Source organism: Acinonyx jubatus, chromosome A2 (genome assembly GCF_027475565.1).
Source record: "Acinonyx jubatus isolate Ajub_Pintada_27869175 chromosome A2, VMU_Ajub_asm_v1.0, whole genome shotgun sequence".
NCBI classification, from domain to species: Eukaryota; Metazoa; Chordata; class Mammalia; order Carnivora; family Felidae; genus Acinonyx; species Acinonyx jubatus.
In genome coordinates, this window is record NC_069383.1 from 82,011,237 (window position 1) to 82,033,306 (window position 22,070).

Below are 22,070 nucleotides of genomic sequence, written 5' to 3' on the forward strand. Positions count from 1 at the left end.
GTCAACAGGTATTTTAAGAATGTTGACCTTTGTCCTAAGGGTAGTAGAAATCTGAAATATTCTAAGCAGATAGGTGTTTTAAATAAATTCATCCTGTTGAGTATAAGGAAAGACTTAAAGATGTCAAAGGTGGAAGAGGAATCGAGAGATGTTGTAAAGAGCCAGATAGCAAATATTTGGGGTTTTGAAGGCTGAAAGAAAAAAATCAAGGACATTATGTATGTAGTACTTATATAACAATAGAGGGAACAAATTTCTCTTGACCAATTTTTAAAAACATAACAATGAGAGTGTGGATAGATTAGAACGTTTTATAGAGGTCTGCTAATAAAAATAATGGATTTTCCCTTTTGTGAGGATAGAATTTTCCTTTATTCAATGGAAAGGTTAAGTAACTCAACATCATTGAATGGTTTTCCCTGCTTCGCTAATGCACGAACCACTCAGAATCTCTTATTTCGGTTGCAGCCTCACTTTGATTTATTTTTGTGAATACAGTCTATCATTGTTGCAGGATTTTTTACCACAATACCTGGGATTTGTTGTCTCACTGCTTCAAAAAATGAAGAGATGGACACAAAATGGGCAGTAAGCAAAAGTTTATTAGAATGTAAGATCAGAAAGGAAGGACAGTAGGAAAACTCTACAGAGAGGGGACATTTGAAAGTGAATGCCCGCCAACTATAGGCAAGGGTCCTTGTTTAATAAGGCTCTGGTCCTCCCCTCCACCCGCTTCCCTTCCCCCTCTTTCCTTCTTAGGTTTTACCCTTATTAGCTGGATAATTCTGGGTGCTGCGTTGTCCATTCCTGATTGGTTCGACTCCATCGTGTGAGGAGTGCTCTATGGCCATACCATTCCTTGTGGATCACAGGTTTTATGGTTTAGCTAGGTAGTTTAATTGTCAAATTCCTGAGGGGAACCTCAGGGGGCTTAGGTGGTATCTCTTACATTCTTAAGAGGGACTTCAGGCCCCAGGGGGTTTGCTGTAGTGTGACATTCCCAACATTGTCCCTAAATGTGTGTTTTTCCCCACCCAGGGACCTCAGGTCCTAACCTTTCCCTCTCTGCCTATTTTATCCTATCTTTTCCTATTATATTATCATGGAATTTTTTTACATTTTTAAATTTTTTCTGACCATTGTTTTCCTGTCAAACAGGAATATTGTGATGAGTGTTTAGTCTTATAATTCTGATGTATCTTTTATCTTTTACCATGTATTCTTTTATCACAGCTACAGTGCCTTTGTATAACAAACATGATGCTTTGCCATATAATTCAATAGCAAAGTAATCCACATTCTATCATGCCTTAAAAGTGTGGCATTCAAAGTCCACATTTCCCTTCTTTTCTTTTTTGGCCATGATGGGTAGGCATGGTAATAAAAAAATAACATGGTACTCAGAATGCTGTTATAATTGGATTGCTGCAATTTATAGTATGTGAAGTTATGAAAGTACCATATATGGTCTACATCTCCACTACTCAAGTCCATCAGCACAGCAAGAAAGAATGCGGCAACAGATAATACATAAACAAGTGGGTATGTATATGTTCTGTTAACACTTTATAAACACTGATGTGAATTCCATATAAATTTCACATGTCACAAAATATTATTCTTTTTACTTTTTTAAATCATTTTAAAAATGTACAAAAACATTTTTAGCTCACAGACCATGCAAACACAGGCAGCGGTCTGGATTTGGTTCATGGACAGTAGTGAGAAGACCCATGGAGTAGAGAAAGACCAGTTATCAAGGTTATTTCAGGAATCCAGGCAAGGAAAGGTATAATTTGGCCTAGGAAGGTAATGCAGATAAAGATAAAAGGATAATCTTGAGATACTGAAATACTAAACTAATCTGGTACTGAATTAACTCGAAAGGAAGAGAGGAGGACTCTGAGGGTTCTGATTTGCATACTGGTTTGCAGATCCTCAGCTAAGATAGGAAATAGACCACATTTGGAGGGAAAAATTATGAGTTCATTTTTGAACATGTCATGTTTGATATGCCTTTGTTATATCAAAGGAGGGATTTAAATAAGCAGTTGAACTCAGAGGTCCTGCCTAGGGCTATAAATGTTTTGTAATTGAAACCATGGACTTGGATGAGATTACTCAGCTAGAGAGTAGAGAATTAGAAGAAAAGAGGACAAAAGGCCAAACCTTGAGGTACTCCTACACTTAATGACATGGGGAAGAAGCTCAGCCTGCCAAGAAAACTAAGGAGCAGCTAACAGTGGTAGTGAAAAAAGAGAGTTATGCCCTGAATTGCAAAGGAAGCGAGTACCAGTGATTAGTAGGCTGGAATTCAAGTAAAATGAGGTATTAAAATGCCCACTGCATTTACTAAGTGATACAGGGTTAATGACAAGTAGTGAGCCTGAGAACTATTTTACTGGTGTTACAGGGGTGGAAGTCACAATGGAGTATATTGAGGAGCGAGACTGTGAACATAGAAACCACTTTTTATTTTATTTATTTTTAAAGGTTGTTTAACTTTTATTTATTATTGAGAGACAGCGAGAGACAGAGCATGAGCATGGGGTGGGCAGAGAGAGGGAGACACAGAATCTGAAACAGGCTGCAGGCTCTGAGCTGTCAACACACAACCTGATGCGGGGCTCGAACCCACAAACTGCGAGATCATGACCTGAGCCGAAGTCAGACACTTTACCGACTGAGCCACCCAGGCGCTCCTAGAAACCACTTTTTAAAGAAATTTGCATGTGGAACTGGAGAGAAGGCAGTGGCAGAACTGTATTGGATTGAGAGTTTTGTCTGGTGGATTTGGTTTTAAAGTGAGACTTTTGGGTAACTTTACAAAGTGGGAGAATCCATTTGACTGGGTGACTGAAGACTCATGAAAGTAAAAAGTAGGAGAGAAATGGGATCAAACCCAGGTGTAATCAATCATTTATCAATCTAATCTATGCATCTACCTTACAAACATTTATGTGTCTATATTTGCATTCTCCATTTATTTTTGCATTTAACAAATTCAAAATGCTTTGAAGCATTAGTTACATTTTCTCCTTTTAGACTGTACTGGCAACTTCAAAGTACCAGAGAATTGAGGGGGCCAGTTTGGTGCCAGAATGAAAGTTCCTTTATCATTGGAATTGCAATATAGTACTTTGAAAACATGCATTAGTATCCCTTGATCTGAAAAATCATGGTGGTGCCTGGGTGGCTCAGTGGGTAAAAGGTCCGACTTCAACTCAGGTCACGATCTCATGGCTCCTGGGTTCGAGCCCCTTGTCAGGCTCTGTGCTGACAGCTCAGAGCCTGGAGCCTGCTTTGTATTCTGTGTCTCCCTCTCTCTCTGCCCTTCACCGGCTTGTGCTGCCTCTCTCAAAAATAAATAAATGTTAAAAAAAAATTAAAAAAAGGAAAAATCATGAGTGTAGACTAAATTTTTAAAAAAATATAAAGAAATTTAATAGTAACCTTCAATAATAATACAAACCATATCAACCCAAACCAAAACCACTTAGGCATTTAATTAAACTGCCATATTAAGTACCTTTTAAATTCATTATAAAAATAAAGTAGGATTTAAAAAAATATATATATTTTTTTAGAGAGGGGGGCGGTGCAGAGCAGGGAGAGAGGGAGACACAGAATCCAAAACAGGCTCCAGGGTCCGAGCTGTCAGCACAGAGCCCGACATGGGCTTGAACTCACAAACTGTGATGTCATGACCTGAGCTGAAGTCGGATGGTTTATACTGTGCTCAAATATCACTTTCTTTTTCTTACAAGCTGATTCCACTGATTACATTAAAATGTAATGTTTTTTATGGGGCACCTGGGTGGCTCAGTTGGTTAAGCATCCGACCTTTGATTTCTGCTCAGGTTATGATCTCATGGTTTGTGAGATGTAGCCCCAAATTGGGCTTTGTGCTGACAACATGGAGCCTGCCTGGGATTCTCTCTCTCCCTCTCTCCTAGCCCTCCCTCACTTATGTGCACACTCTTTCACTCTCTCTCTCTCTCAAAATAAATAAACTTTAAAAAATGTGATATTTACTATGTTGACACAAAAGCACTTTTTTCCAATTTTCACTATTAAAGGTTGTGCTCTCTGGTTAACATGTACAGCTATTTTTCAAAGCAAATACACATGTACACACACATATACAGATGTTCAAAAATGATATTGACTATGGACATGAATAAATAACGAGAATCTTTTCATTTTTTTTCTTTCTCTCTTGATCAAGGAGTAAGACTTTAAGCCATCTCTTCCAAGCTCTCCTGGGCTCTTACGTCTCTTCTTTGTCACACTGAGGGACTTTGAGTCCTTCCTGTTTTCCATTCCCAGCACTGGCTCTGTCCCAATTTGAGGTGGTAAAAGGTGTGTGCTCAGGGATGACAGAATAGGATGGTAGGTAAAGGAGACTGCAGATTATTAAGAAGTTGTTGTTTAGGATTTGGAAAGCTGTATTAAGGATTTTGCCTGATCTGAGAACTTAATGGCTGTTCAAGAACTTTGCCAAGTTTGATTTTCCCAGGCAATTCTTCCAGAGGTACTTAGAAGTTTTAGAGCGAACCCTATAGATTTGCAATAATCTTTTTCTGCCAAAGGAAAAAGCAAGAGTCAACTATAAATGTTGAAGAGAAATAAAATAAGATGAACACTGAGTGTCGACTGGGTTTGGCAACATAGAAGCCTTTGATAACTTTTTGGGAGGAGTTTGGGTGTTTGGGCAGAACCTCTAGTAGAGTGGACTAAAGACTGAGCAGGAGGTTAAGAAATATACAGAACTCTGGATCTGAAAGGTAGGAAAGTGACAGAGTCATAGTTAAAGTATCCTTGGGTTTAGTGTTTTTTTTCTTTCTTTTTTTTTAATGGAAGAGATTTGAGCATGTTTAAATACTAATAGAAAATAGACAATAGTGAAGGAGTATTTGAAAATGGAAGGTAAATTTAAAGTCAAATTCCTAAGAAAGCAGAAAGTGGGGGGTCCTGTCAGTGAACAAGGATTATCATTAATGACAAGAAGTTCTCTCCTTTTACTCTAAAAGGAGGTGGAAAGTTGCAGATGTAACTGGGGTTGTAGATCTATGAGAAAAAGGTGGGTGATTACTAGTCCAATTGTTTCCTTTTACTCTATGCAGTAAGAAGAGAGAGATTGGTCTGTGGAAAGTGACACAGAAGGGAAGAGGTAAAAGGTTGGAAGCAAATGGGGTAAGTTTTAAAATAAATGTAGAAAGGTGAAGAATAAATATAATAGAGACTTGCTTAATATAGTTAAGGGAAGTGGGTGATAGGCATTGAGGATGGCACCTGTTGGGATGAGCACTGGGTGTTGTAGGGAAACCAATTTGACAGTAAATTTCATTAAAAAAAGATAGCTAAGGTTCCAATACATTTATTCCTCTATTAATTTGCTTTGCAATCAATAGTTCACGCTTATACTTATGAAATGTCACAAAAGCTGACATCTAGACTTTGAAAAAAAAACCTTTAAAGCTCAATTTTCTGATTATATGAGTCAAAATAAGTTAAGATACCAGTATATTTCTAGTACATTTTTACTGCATTCCTTGTTCTGTTAAAAAGTATTCATTATCTTGGGGCACCCGGATGGCTCAGTCGGTTTAGTGTCCAAACTCTTGATTTCTGCTCAGGTCATGATCTCATGGTTTGTGAGATAAAGCCTGGCATTGCTTCTTGCTGTTAGCACAGAGCCTAATTAGGATGCTTTCTCTCCCTTTCTCTCTCTGCCCCTGCCCTGGCACTCTCTCTCTCTCCCTCTCTCTCTCAAAATAAATAAACAAATATTTAAAAGTATTCATTATCTTAAAATACATTTTTAAAAATTATTTATTTGCCTCTAAGAAAAAAAAAGGGACATGAAACATACTTATTTCATCTCCTGAAAGTATCTCCTTATGTATCTCCTGAAAGGACTAATCAGGGTACTTTCCACATAATCAGTTTTTCTTTCTTTCACACCTTGACCTACTCTTTCTGATAGTAATTTTATATCAATCATAGGCCTGCAGTTCCTTTTCTCTTTCTTTCTTACCGGACAGCTTTTCTGTATCACCTTTTGCTTGACACAAGGCCTTATGGTGGGATGGAAATGAGACATTACATGCACTTCTCAAAGATACTGTGGGTTTGGTCCAGACCACCACAATAAAGCAAATATTGCAATAAAGTGAGTCATATGGATTTCTTGGTTTTCCAGTGTATGTAAAATTATGTCTAAACTATACTATAGTTTATTAAGTGTGCAGCAGCATTATATCTGAAAAAGCAATTTGTGTACCTTAATTTAAAAAATAAACACTTTAGGGACACCTGGGTGGCTTGGCCACTTAAGAGTCTGACTTCAGCTCAGGTCATGATCTCACGGTTTGTGAGTTTGAGTCCCACGCCGGGCTCTGTGCTGACAGCTCACAGCCTGGAGCCTGCTTTGGATTCTGTGTCTCCCTCTTTCTCTACCTCTTGCCTACTCGTACTCTGTCTCTCAATCTCTCTCTCAAAACTAAACATTTAAAAAAATTTTAAAAATTAAACAATTAAAAATACTTTATTGTTAAAAAAGCTAAGTATCATCTGAGCTTTCAGCAAATTGTTATTTTTTTTTGCAGGTAGAGGGTCTTGCCTCAGTGTTGATGGCTGCTGACTAATCAGGGTGGTGGCTGCCGAAGGGTTGGGTGATGGTGGCAATTTCTTAAAATAAGACAAGAATGAAGTTTGCCACATCAACTTATTCTTCCTTTCACAATTTCTCTGTCACATGTGATGCTGTGTGATAGCATCTGACACATAGAACTCCTTCAAAATTGGAGTCAGTCCTCTCAAACCCTGCTGCTTATCTATCCACTAAGTTTATGTAATATTCTAAATTCTTTGTCAGCTCAACAATCTTCATAGCATCTTAACCAAGAATAGGTTCCAAGAAACCATACTTTCTTTGCTCAACTATAAGAACCAACACCTCATCCATGAAAGTTTTCAGTCACATCGCCAGTCTCTACTTCTAATTCTACTTCTCTTGCTATTTCTGTCACATATGTAGTTACTTCCTCTACTAAATTCTTGAACCCCTTGAAGTCACCCACGAGGGTTGGAATCAACTTCTTCCAAACTCCTGTTCTTGTTGATACTTTGGCTTCTTCCCTGAATCACAAACATTTGTAATTGCATCTAAACTGGTGAGTCTTTTCCAGAATATTTTCAATTTACTTTGCCCAAAACCATCAGAGGAATCACTATCTATGGCAGCTACAGCCTTACAAAATGTATTTCTGAAATAATAACACATGGAAGTCAAAATTACTCCTCAATCCACGGGCTGCAGAATGGATGTTGTGTTGGCAGGCATAAGAACAGCATTAATCTTGTACATCCATCCCCATCAGAGCTCTTGGGTGACAAGGTTCATCATCAATGAGCAGTCATATTTTCAAAGGGATATGTTTTCTGAGCCACAGTTCTCAACAGTGGACTTCAAGGTTCAGTAAATCATGTTGTAAACAGATGGGCTGCAATCCAGACTTTGTTGTTCCATTGATGCAGCAGAGGCAGAGTAGATTTAGCATAATTCTTAAGGGCCCTAGGATTTTCAGGTCAGTGTGCACTGTCTTCAACATAAAATTACCAGCTGCATTATCCCTTGATAAGAGTCAGCCTTTCAAAGCTTTGAAGCCTGGCATTGACTTTTCCTCTCTAGCTACTTAAGTCTTAGATGACATCTCCTTCTATAGAAGGCTGTTTGGGATACATTGCAGATCTGTTTTTTAGCACAGCCACCTTTATTAACTGTCTTAGTTAGATCTTCTGGATAACTTGTAACTTCTACACCAACACTTATTGCTTCACCTTGCACTTCAATGTTATGGAAATGGCTTGATTCCTTAAACCTCATGAACCAATGTGGGCTAGCTTCCAAATTTCCTTTTGCATCTTCCTCACTTCACTTGGCCCTCATAAAATTGAAGAGAGTTAGAGTCTTATTCTGGATGAGGCTCAGGCTTAAGGAAATGTTGGGCTGGTTTTGTCTTGTATCTAGACTACTGAAAATTTTGCTATATCAGTAATAGGGCCATTTTGCTATTTTATCATATGTATCATTTGTGTGGTCACTGAAGTAGCAGTTTTAATTTCCTTCAATAACTTTTCTTGACACTTAAACCTTTGTTAATTGTTTACACGAAAGGGCTAGCTTTCAACCTATCTTGGTTTTTACATGCCTTCCTCACCAAGCTTAATCATTTCTAGCTTTTGATTTAAAGTGAGAGACATGTGACTCTTCCTTTCACCGGAACACTTAAAGGCCATTGTAAGTTACTGATTGCCCTAATTTCAAAATGAATGTGTCTCAGGGAAAAAAGAAGCTAGAGGAGAATGAGAAAGATGAAGGAAAGCCCAGTTGATGGAACAGTCAGAAAACACACAACATTTGCCAGTTAAGTTCACCATCTTATATGGGTGTGGTACCCCAAAACAATTACAATCAAAGAAACTGATCACAGACCACCATAACAAATATAATAATAATGAAAAGTTTAAAATATTGTGAGAATTATCAAAATGTGATACAGAAACAATGAGCATATGCTGTTGGAAAAATGATGCCAACAGACTTGCTTGATAGAGGGTTGCCTGAAATGTTCAATTTGTAAAAACTACAGTATCTGCAAAATGCAATGTCTACAAAGCATGATAACATGAAGCACAAACACGGTATGTCTGTATTTGCCAGGATTTGTTGAACTTGTTTCTTTTCCTTTTGAAAAATACTTAAAATTATTATGAAGTTTGGTCATGTTACCTCTTTCTGCTGAGGGAAGCCTTTTGTGTAATCTTATTTCTTCCCTTTTTTTCTATATTGTTTCTGGAGAAAATACTAGGAGACATGATGCTAGGCAATTACTGCTCACATTATTATTGTATGAGCTTTGCTTACCCCCAAATCTTCTGGTCATTTAGCTTTAAGTGTAATTACGTTAGAAAAACAAATATTTATTAAATTGCATTGGACAACTTGTTAAAATTTAAAGTTATTATAATGTATAAATTTTGTCCACAGATTTATGTAAGAAATAGAAAAATTTTAAATGTCTTATTACTCAAGTTGAGTTAAACTTCATTTCTAACTGATATTCTATGGGCTGTGATAAAACACGTACACACACACACACACACACACACACACACACACACACACACATGTGCACACACTGAGAGACACAAAACCACCAAGGAGCTAAGAAACAATTCACTGAGTCTTTCCTAGGGTCGCTCCATCCACGTTGTATTGTAATTTGGGTTTTTACCCACGATCAAAGTTATGGGGAGATGTTAGAAGATATGTGAGAGTTGGAGGTCAATCAGTTCTCTACAAATGTGTTTCTATAAGAAAGAGTTCCTCCATACGTGGCTCTACCAGTCTAGAAACTGGAGTACAGGAATCTTACAGGTTAACTTCTGGCTCCCCATAGGATAGTCTGTCAGCATATATGTCATGCTGTTTTCCTTTAAGCTCTAGTTGCTGCACTCAATGACAAGAAGTAAGAAAAGGCACTCTTCACCGATAGGAAAGATGGCAGGAAGCCAATGGAAAGGCGAAAATACAAAAATAAGAAAAAAAAATAGATAGAGATCTTAAAATATTATCCTGGCCCTACCATCCATCTAAAATTAGTATTATTCTGTTTTTATTATACAAAGAGCTAATAAAATCATAGTATACTTTACTTTTTATACATGTTGATTTCTGTTTCACATCTACCTCAGAAATAGATGAGGCTTATCCATTATTTCAGTCCATTTATAGAGTGACAGTCACAGATGAGGACTTTAAATGGCGATAGACTGATAGTAGGTGATGATCATTGTGTGAGATGCAAAATTGCTCTGGCATACAGGGCTATGCTTCAATTTTCAAGAGTAGTTAACATATTTAATTTCATAATTAAAGAGAGTATAATTAAGTTGAGAACCACTATAATGCCAGATTTATGTTAATGTTGGAAATAGCATTTTTAAAAGACATTTTCTTGAGGTGTACAAGAAAATTATATGACTTCTAGGGGAAGTGGACAGCTGAGAGGAAGATGTCAATGCTGATCTGAAACTGGGGCTTTGCCTTCTGGATTCCATTCAGATCTGTTTCACTTTTCTAGCTATTTCAATGACACATGTGAATTTAATTATATTTTTTGATGTTTCAGTATTCTAATTACTAGATATCTAACTGTAAGAAGATTGCTTTTCTCATAATTGATTCATGGTTGTAAAGTCTTTAGAAATTTGGCAAAATGAAAAAGAACCTATAAAGTTCTTTAGGAGTATTTAGTGGTACATTGGACTAAGCCAACATGCTTGCTCTGCAGCTGTTCTTTTCAAACATGTATTGAAAGACTTTACTAGTTCTAATTTAGTAACTCACGATATGGAGTAATGGAACACTAAATGGGGGTGAAGTAACAGAGCTATCACGTGACTTGGGTCAATTTATGGCTTTAACACAAACTAGGGGCGTAATCATGGGGAAGCTATTTAATCCCTCTTGCCCTTGATTTACACAGTTAACCTTCAGTGATATATAGGGCATTGTCAGTCAAAGTATTCAAAATTCCTACTTAAAAAATTTGTTGCAGACAACCCAATATAAAATACAAAATTGTTAAATATGAGACCTTTCCCTTAGATGGTAAGTCTTTCTAATAGATTAAAAAAATAACCTATGACCCAGTTGAGAATAGTTATTACCAGTTTGTCATTTGCAAGAAAAGGATAGAGACCCAGAAACTGATTGTTTTAAAATTCAGTGTTTTGAGAAATAGTTCTATTGTCAGAAGACAGATCCTTATTAGATTTTTAAAAATACACAGATATAACTGCACTTTTCTTTGATAAGATTCGACCTCATTTCAAACTAAATTTTTTTTCAGATGCTTTTGAGAATAGATTTTTTTATTTTCATCTCTTCTCAGAGATGGTGGCACATAAATAAAAAGTAGAATCAAGGATCTACTTGATTAAAAACTGCATATTCAACTGTATGAATATTTCAAATTGGCTTCTATCATAATTTTTGTTTTGTTTCTTAAAATTTAAATCTAGTGACAATGAGTTAATTCTATACATTGTTTCAGAGTTGTATTAATTTGAAGAATCAGAATTAAGTGTTTTTTTTTTTTTATTCTCTTGAAAACAATCTGTGGAATAATGTGTAGCTCTGTAAAAATATAGAAAATCTTTTGGTTGTGTTGATAGCCTAAACAAGTCTTATTTTTCCTGGATTCTGCATCTGTATATGCTGGTGGTTTTTAATACAAGCTAGATTGTAAAGAAACTGAAATTAATCAGTGTGAAAATAGGGAGATTTCTATATATTCATTCTATTATTGTATCTTAAAAAGCTTCCAAATACCTTTTCATTCATTTTGGTATGGGCAATGTATATTTTATTTTTCTAGTACCCCATTAAGATACAGTTATCCGAACCAAAGAAAGGAGAAAATTCTTTTGGAGTGAGTTCAATAAGTGACATTGTTAGCTTGAGAGGCAAAGATCCCTTGGACTTTGATGCTGGATATCATGTAATTAATATATTTATTTATTATGCTACACAGAGTGATATAAGTTTTAAAAATTTAGAACACTTCCTGAAAAAAATTAAACACATTATTATTTTTAAAAAAGAGTAATATTTTGTGTGATTCATTTATGAGAATTTGTGCAGTCAACCAAAAGTCTAGATACAGTATTTGTGGTAACTCAAAGCAAAGAGATCACATCTTAACTTTTTAGCTTTATCCAAAGAAGCATAAGGGGGGGGAAAGACTTTAAATTGTTTGCTAATTAGGGAAAATTAATCAGTAAATCATTAAAATTTAAATCTTTCTGAACATCAAAGAAATGGAAGCAACTTAAAATAATCAAATTTTCATACTGAAACTTTCAGTGTTCATACCCTACCCCACTCAGAAAGGCAAAACACATAGATAACCAAGGTAAGATTGCGTATATACCTTATAAGTGAATTTGAAACTAATATGGTAGGACAGAAGAATCATTTCTGATATTTCCATGAGAAAGATAATTGAAGGAAACCATTGTCGGGAAGATTTTTCTGAGTGGAAAATGAAGGATCATAAGTAGGAACAGCTGACTGGAAAGAAAACAGCTGGAGGCCTGTTGAGATTATCTGTCTACATTGAAATAAGGGGTGAGATTTGAGAAATAAAGGGATTATTATTATTATTATTATTATTATTATTATTATTATTAAAGCATTTCCATTTTCAGAAATCCTCCACATCGATTATTTCAATAAGGTAATTAAGAAAATAGCCAGGGGTGGGGGAGAATAGCCAAGCGGGAAAATGTATGAATTTATTAAAAAATAGAGAATTTGCTGCTTATAGATATATAGTAGAAAAAGCATTAATAATTAAAGATGATACCAACTTTCTAGCCTAAAAGAACATAAATGTTGGAAGGAAGCCAATGACTTCTATTTCAGTTTGGAATTGTTGCATGTTACATGATGATGGCGAAGCTAATGATACATATGTTTTAAGCAATTTGAATATTAGGATCACAAGATAAAGTTAAAATTAGGTGGGAAAAAACAGAGACTATGTGTATGAGCTATATATTTTGCAGTTCAGCTCCATAAGTTTGACTCTCCCCATCTCACTTTTCCAGACTGCCTCGGCTCACACATTCAACCAAACCTCTCCTAGTCATTTAAGACCTAGTTCATCTTTCCACTACATCATTAGCCAATCTATTTTTATTATATTTGATATATTAGTGCCCATCCAACAGCTTTAAGTACAATCATTGTCAACCCCTCACTTGCCATTGGCTCTTGTACATTGCAAAGGCTTATTGAATATTTGCTGAAGAAAGGGTTTTAATGGATATTTTATGGCCTCAGGGTATTTTCTTTTTTCTTTTCAAAAGGACACTTGCTGATATGTATGAATAAATTATAGCTAAAGAGTAAAATGTGTGACAGGATGATGAGGAAAATATTTGAGATATAATGACAATTCTTAACTTTTCAGAAATTACCTCCAGTTCTTGATCACAAAGAATAACTCATGGCCTTGTTTGTATAAGTTAGCATCAAACAGTCTGCATTGTGAATAGTTTTGGTGCATTGTACTTTGAGTTTATGATTGAATCTGGAATTCATCCATTATCTTTTTTGTAGTTTTTCAATTTAATCTACATATAGTTATACAGTCAAGCTACACAGACTTCTGAGTGAAATTTAATGCTATACAAAACGAAGATATTTTGAAATATACAACTAATCTAGTTAACTAAGAAGGCACTTTTATGCCTTTTAATTGTCTTTAAAAAATTAAGGCTATATCTAATTTGAGAAAACAAAGAAAAACAAACAGGATACGTATCATAAAGATATATATGTATTACCAATTAGTATACTGTAAAGTTTTTTTTATATATGAAATTTATTGTCCAATTAGTTTCCATACAACACCCAGTGCTCATCCCAAATGTAAAGTTTTTATTTTATTTTTTTAATTTTTTTAACGTTTTCTTTATTTTTGAGACAGAGAGAGACAGAGCATGAACGGGGGAGGGGCAGAGAGAGAGGGAGACACAGAATCGGAAGAAGGCTCCAGGCTCTGAGCCATCAGCCCAGAGCCCGACACAGGGCTCGAACTCACGGACCGCGAGATCGTGACCTGAGCTGAAGTCGGACGCTTAACCAACTGAGCCACCCAGGCGCCCCCAAATGTAAAGTTTTTAAAAACATTTTCAGCTTTTCTAGCTTGCACTGTGAAGCAAGAGATAAAATAGGTTTGTTCTGTCAAGGGACAATAACTGTCACAGAAACACAGATGATGAGAAGCCTCAATTTGAGTAAGTATATTTATTTTAAGGTGTAAAAAAAAGGAGAACGTAACTAAACTTTTCACATATATTATGAATAATAATAACAAAGATTATGTAGATACATCAAAAATATTTTATGGTGTTATATTAAAATATATGATTAGATATCCATAACTGATATATATATATATGCTAATATAAAGTAAATATATTTTAGAAAATAGTGGAAGACAGATGCAGAAGTGACCGACACTGAATATGATGAAAGGATTTTTATGTATTTTTCCCTTTTGTTTTCTTTCCCAAAGGCTTTGTAAAGCTGTTGCATTACTTTTTAATAAATATATAAATTTTAAATAGTAGGAAAAGTAGACCCTACAACATAGTTCAAAATATTTCATTTAATCTATTTCCCTTCCATACTATGAAGTACAAATGTAGCAACTGCAGATTATGAATGTCTGTTAGATGTTTTTCCATGCTTCAAAGAGCAGTAATCAAATATATCACTAAAATGTAAGATGAATAAACTACTTTTTAGATGAGTGAAGAGAAAAATAGGTATTCAAATTAATTCTATCACTAAATTCTATCTGTACACATGACTAAGGAGAGTAATTCATTGTTTGAGTCCCCAAATTCACTTTAACTTATATTAACTGAACAACAGAAGTAAATGTGTAGCTTAGCTTATCTCATTTCTGGTAGACAGTTACCTGTCTGCCTACATTTGCAGTAGAGGTACCACCAATTTTTTGGAACAAGTTTCTGCTGCTTTCATGCCTTCAATAGGCATGAATTTACTGATTTTTACTGATTTAGTAGAATTTAATGCTAGATAAATCAGCAATACAAAATTACTGCAGTATTGCCAAAAAATATTGCTTTCATGTATGTTAAATTAAAATTAATGAAACATAAAAGGAAATGATTTAAAGGGATCCAGAATGCAAATACTGTGAGTTACATTATGTTATGGTATAAAGGAGACACCACACAGTAAAGGAGAAACCACACTGGACTGTGGTGATCAGGAGGTTTGCTCAGAGGAACGTGACACCAACTCACTTCCCATTTCCTTTTACTTTACATTCCTTTGAGAGCTTCTCTGAATCTCTCACCTAACCCAAAAGTTAGTCTTTCATTCCCTTTAAATCTATGGCAAAGTTATGATGTCTATCACCTAGCATTACAGTTACCTATATCTGTGTTCTCCACTAGTAGTGACCTAAAGACCAGGAACAGGTTTATTTATATGTGTACAGACTAGAATGACACATTGTAGATTATTGATAAGTGTCTAATACTTGACTGAAAAGCTGAATAAGAAAGAAAGTTTCAGAAATGTTCTGGAAATTCATCTGAGGCTTGAAATATGATTTACAGATATAAGCAATAAATTTACAAGCAATGTTCTGATAGTTTGCTTTAACAAGCAATGATCTTGGACAGCATTTCATTATACCACATAATAAGAAGAAAATGAATATATTAAGTCCCTTATGTTCAATTGCCAACTATTTCATATATTTGATATTTGGAATAATAGAAGTGCCCTATTTCGGTCTGCTTTTCAGTTTTTCTCTCTTTGATGTCATATCTTTGATGTCTGGCATGATGCCAGAGACTAAAGGATTAAAATTACTGCTTGTGCAAAAAATTACGTAACCTTATGCCAAAAATGGTGGTCTCAACATTTGGATACTATTGGAACTTTTAAATTCTTGACAAGATGAGGGTGGAATCATCATAAATCCAAAACACTTTTTGCAGGTTATCATTCGTCAGCAGACATGCCTAAATATTTGCATTTTCAACATTTTTTATCATCACATTTTTTTTCTATAGGCCATTTCCTATAAATTCTATTAATGTGACTGGGGAAAAAAAAAACATTGGAGAAAATACAGCAAGAGTAAAAAAGCAACAGGTCAAGATGAAGATAGCACCATCACTTACTCCTTTAAAACTCAGCAGGAAATATTTGGTTTAGACCCTTGTAAGTTTAAAACGTACTTATAACAAATTTGGTTGATCATTCACTATCTTTTCCCTGCATTTCCTTTAAAACTTGGGTTAGTAAAACTACTACTTCAAAACTAAATTAAATATGGAAAGGAAACTGTAAAAATATGTGGGACTTGATACTTGGCTATTTTCCTATTTGTTAAAATGACATTCTTGTGAAATAATGAATTTCATTAGACCTTATTTTCACAACTGGCCATCATTTTTCATAGGCAATCAATACAAATGTTTCTGTGGAGTCCTTGTAGACTATAGGACGCAGAAGTCATATCTGTATCTTTAATTTCATGTGTGGAAATTGGGACTTTTCCTTTATAATAATATTTTGGATATTTGATTAAGGATAGGTTTCTGCCTGTGTGGACAGGATTACTACTCTGAAATATTATTTCCTTTTGGCCTGTCACAGTACTTTATTTAGTTGGTCAGCATTCAACCTGGGGCGGGGAGATATTAGGAGTGTAACCATGAGAGCTGGCTAAACAGTCTCTGTAAGGCTACTGTCTGTGTGTCTAATGCTGGAGCATGAAGCCCACCAAGGCCAGAAGTCAGAAAGGAGACTCTCCCAATAAAGAGGGGAGTTTAAGCGTAGACTTGAACACACATGTAGGTGTTGGACTCCATGAAGATGGACAAAACCACTGTCCATTCTTTTTGCCTTTGATCTTGGTACTGTGGACATCCTGAAAAGTTTGGGCCTTTGATCACAAGGCTTAGTAAATGTATCTGTTCTAGGAGTCAGAGAAGTTGACAGAGGATCCAGAGGTTGGTAGAGCAGTTGCAGACTCAGCTGCTACCCCAGGCCCATGGTGAGAATGTGGGCTGTCAAAAAAACTCTAAGAAAAGAAATTGCTGCTGTTACCCCCCTGCCCTCCTCAGGGGAGAATCTTTCATGGTGGTACAAAGGATGAATAATCATCCCCACTGTCACAATTTTTCCTAAGTTTGACCCTTGAACTCATTTCCATCTTTCTATACAATAAGATTGAATTAAATTGGATGGCAGAGGGGCACCTGAATGGCTCTGTCAGTTGAGTGGCCAGCTCTTGATTCTGACTCAGGGCATGATCTCCTGGTCCTGGGATTGAGCCCCAGATCAGGCTCCACGCTTAGTATGAAGCCTGCTTGGGATTCTCTCTCTCCCTCTTTCCTTCCCTCTGCCCTTCTCTTTCTCTCTCTCTCTCAAAATAAATAAACTTTAAATAAATAAACAAATAAACAGATAAATAAATAGGATGGAAGAAACAATATACAATTAGCATTTTAATATGGGTTGGCTGTTTTTTTTCAGGCTCAAATATACTAATAATTCTTTATTACTATAATTAAAATAAAACACAGTGGTTTGTTATTTTAAAAGTGGAGATGCTCTGTACTTGCTAAATCTATAAATGGAAAATTAAGAGACTTGGAGGAAAATACAATGAAACCTTTTTAAATAATTATTTTTTTAAAATAAGCATAAAATGGGCAATTTTAAAGAAATATTTTCAGTGAATGTAGAATTATTAAAAATCAACTTTTCTCATTCATTAAAAACATATATCATTAAGTGAAGTTAAATACATCAATATGAATAAATTAGTATATGCTCAATTATTTGAGTTTGGTAATTTTTCTTCACTTTTTCTTGTTATTAGACCCAGTCCTAATCACTCTTCTTTAGCCTTTGAATCTTGACAACCCAAATAACCTTAAAACCTACTCTTTGGAAACTGAAGTCAGAGATAATGGAAATAATATGAGAACTTATATATTTACAGTTTTTGTGGAGAATGTAGATGATCCTAGTTTCTGTGACTCAAGTTTTTCAACAGAAACAGGTATAAGTCAATTTTATTGATAACATTCATGATACAAAAGTAGAATAAAACATTTTGAAGTAAAATTTGAAATTATAAGGTTTCTTCTAGTTTTATAAAAGTATACAGAATAACTGAATAAAGTGAGAGATATATTCCTAAAAAGAAAAAAAAATCAATGAGTAATTTAAATTAACACTCAAAAAATTATTTGTGTGGCAGATTGGGTATAGGAGTAATTACAAAATTATTTTAAGTTCATCTGTAACATATGAATTAACAGATAACCACAGAAATTGTTAAATACATAAAAATAAAAAAATATACATAATTTTCCCCTATGAAATTGGCCAAGGTTTAAAATAATATGAGGAGGGGCATGTGTCTGACTCTTGGTTTCTGCTCAGGTCATGATCTTGTGGTTCGTAAATTCCAGCCTCGTGTCAGCACAGAGCCCGCTTGGGATTTGGGATCCTTCTCTCCCTTTCTCTCTGTCTTTCTCTCTCTCTCCCTTTTTCTTTCTCTCTCTCTCTCTCTCAAAATAAACTTAAAAAAAAATGACTAATGGGAAAAAATAAGTGTTGACTAAAGTAGACATAAATTAACTTTCATAACATGAGATTTTGAATAAGCACCCCCAAAATACTTGTAAACATTTATAAAGAGTATTAAAATGATTATAATCTGTTTTTTCAGTATTTCTGCTTTTTTGAGTTCATCTTTACAGAATTATCAGAGATATGGTCAAGATTTATGTGCTAAATTTGTAGAAGTGTATTTGAAATAATCAAAAGGGCTAACAACAGGAAATTGCTTACAGGATGGTATACACCTTTGACTAAATGCTCTGTACCCATTAAAAATCATCTTTACACAAAATAAAAACATGAGGAGATACAATCTGTAAACACAGCTTCCTTAATTTTGTTGTATATAATGAAAAGTGATCTTAAATATAATTATAAACACACACTATTATATACATAAAAGCATTGTTATCTCTTTTTTTATGGTTATAAGGAATTATACTTTGTTTCTCACCATTTTTAGTAAACATTTTCTACTGCTGTTTTTTAATGTTTCTCAAATTAAAACTCTAGTTTTTGTTACAAAAATTCAACTTATTGAATTATGTGCTTATTTCATCTGATATTCTTGCTTCCAAAACAATACTTGCTTATAATAGGTTTCCAATTATATAAATCATAATAGAATAGAATAGAATCATAATAGAATAGAATGTAGGAAGTAATAATGTGGGTGTAGCCTTCAGTGTGAGTAAAATAGATATTCCTGAAAAGTTAGGCATAAAATAAAATTTGGTCAATTGTATTTAATTTTTAAAATTCTAGTAAAAAAACAGTCATAATAAATTCATTGGAATCAGTATACCCATGCATATAAGATAATAAAGTATGTTCTTCTTATAAGTGCCATTCAAATCACAACCAAGTATACTCTTCCTGGACTTCACTTGTATTTGTTGTATTTTTCATGAGGATGTCCTGAAAATAAAACTTAAAAAAATTTTTTTAATGTTTTTTTGTTTTTGAGAGAGAGAGAGAGAACACATGAGCAGGGGAGGGAGAAAGAGAGGGAGACACAGAACCAAAGCAGACTCCAGGCTCTGAGCTGTCAGCACAGAGCCCAATGTGAGGTTTGAACCTATGAACAGTGAGATCATGACCTGAACCAAAATCAGACATTCAACTGACTGAGCCATGAGGTGCCCCATGAAAACAAAACTTTTAAAAATTTGATTGGACTTGAAATTTTACATGTAGTAGGATTTCAGAAAATAAAACTTGGCTTGATGTGGATTTTGTTGTGTCAACTGGAGGCCATCAATTTTATATGTTCTGCTAGTTAGTCTCTCCATTCTTCTCCCTCCATTTATTTCTGACCTTACTTACTTATTTTTCTTATTAAAACCCCTTATAGGGTGCCTGGTTGGCTTAGTCCATTAAGCATCTGACTTCAGCTCAGGTCATGAACTCACCATTCCTGAGTTCGAGTCCTGAGTGGGGCTCTGTGTTAACAGCTCAGAGTCTGGAGCCTGCTTGGGATTCTCTGTGTCCCTCTCTCTCTCTGCCCCTCCCCTGCTCGTGCTCTGTCTCTCTCTATCAAAAATAAACAAACATGAAAAAAATTTAAAAAAACACATAAATTATTGAGAATTATTAATCATTATAGACAAAACTACCCAGTCCTCAAAAATAAACATAAAAATTTTTTTTAACTGTCTTTTTTGTTTTTTGACTTTTTTTTTTCTTTCACTATTTCTATTAGGAAAAATTACTCAGGGGCGACTGGGTGTCTCAGTCAGTTAAGTATCCGACTGTAAATTTCTGCTCAGGTCATTATCTCATGGTTTATGAGTTTGAGCCCCATGTTGGGTTCTGTGCTGACAGTGCAGAGCCTGCTTGGGATTCTCTGTCTCCACCCCCCCGCCCCCCCATCCCTCTTTTTTCCCCCTCCCTATCATTCTCTTTCTCTCTCTCTTTCAAAGTAAATAAATACCTTTAAAAAAAAGGAAAAACTACTTAGCTAACTGGGAGAGGAGAGAAAAACAAAACGGAGGGCAAATGGAACAAAGGTAAATTTCATTAAGCTTTTTTTTTCTTTTTTTTCTGGATTCCTGTTCGTTACCGCTTTCTATCCATTTCTCACCACTAGCATTATCTCTTCTCCATTTTTAAGAAACATTACTCTTTCCGGAACTCAAATTTCTAAAACACATACACACACACACACACTGATTTCTTAAAGTCTCTTAACTTCTTACCTTCTGGTATAAGAAATAAAAACATTCTATAAAATAAGATTTGTGTTGGAGGGACCTACTCACAGAGTCCAAACTTAAAAAAGAACAGTCTCCTAGGAAGGCCTTGGCAGTATGCCAGCGTATAGGTCTGGTGTTTATGAAAACATTATCTTTTGGATCACTCTGAGACGATTTAACTGATAGTCTTTGTAATTTCCTTTTGGTCTCCCCCAAATTATAGCCAGTTTTAAAAAGATACACGTGGGTCCTAAGGAGGTCATTCTGACCTGATTTCTACCACAGAGTTGGCTCAACCAGCATAAACTGCTTAGACAGCATCAAGATCAACATGTCCTTTTCTTCCATTATGTGATTTTATGGTCCTTGCAACACAGGAATAGCAGAAAAGAGAATAGGGAATTCTGTGAGTCTCTGTGAGGTTGCCCAAAACAGTATTGACACAATCTTCAGGAGGCTGATGTGACACATACATATTCGACAGTTACTGTATTAAATTATCTAGTTACCTTAATCAACTACAGCAAACCACTAAATTAGGGAATATGTGTACACAAGTTCATTTTGAAGCAAAGGTTCAAAATAAGCAAGATCCAGTCACACAAAAAGTGTTTCTTTACATTCTTAGAAATAGTCAAACTATACGGTGCTTTTGTAGGACTACCTACTCTAGATTATAGTCTCTAGACTTGATATCCAATATTCAAGTATACAGAAAGCAGGAAGCAGGAATACTCTTTTTTTTTTTTGTAAAGAATATTTGTAAAATCACCTCAAAGGTGAAGTAACTACCTGTGGTTTAAATATATTCCCATTTGGGGTGCCTGGGTGGCGCAGTCGATTAAGTACCTGACTTTGGCTCAGGTCATGATCTTGCAGTTTGTGAGTTCAAGCCCCACATTGGGCTCTGTGCTGATAGCTCAGAGCCTGGATCCTGCTTTGGATTCTGTCTGCCCCTCTCCCACTTGCGCTCTGTCTGTCTCTCTCTCAAAAATACATAAGCATTAAAAAAAAAAGTTAAATAAATAAATAATATATTTCCATTTATGTTGTTCAGTTTTGAGATGAGATAGAATCACAACTGGTAACACTAGAAGGAAAATAAGGAACAGTGGTTGAAGAAAGGAAAGTAACATTTAGTGAGCGCTTGGGAAATATGTTATGTTTAATATGTTATTAAATACTCAGAACTCTCTAAGGTTGAAGATGTACTTTGTCACCATTGTATAAGAATACTGATGGAAAAGAAATTCAAATGGATTTCTTCCTGACTTCACAGCCTGTGCTCTATTTTTTGCACATTATTGTGAAAAGAGATAAAAAGCTTAAATCATCTAACATAAAGTAATCAGAGTTGAAACATATTAATGACCATTGACTCAGCCCTAAATACTTGGCAATTATATTCCATTCTACACACTAGCCCAAAATTTGAATGTAAATATATGAAACTGATTTGTAACGTTGGCGCTCATAAAATGGATGTCAATAAGAATAATTGTGTTTTTTTTTTCTCTTTCTGAAATAAGTATCATTAAGAAAACTGCTAAAGAGAGAATATGACAACTTATGGCACCATTAAGAAGCAAGAGGTGGTGAAAGAGTGG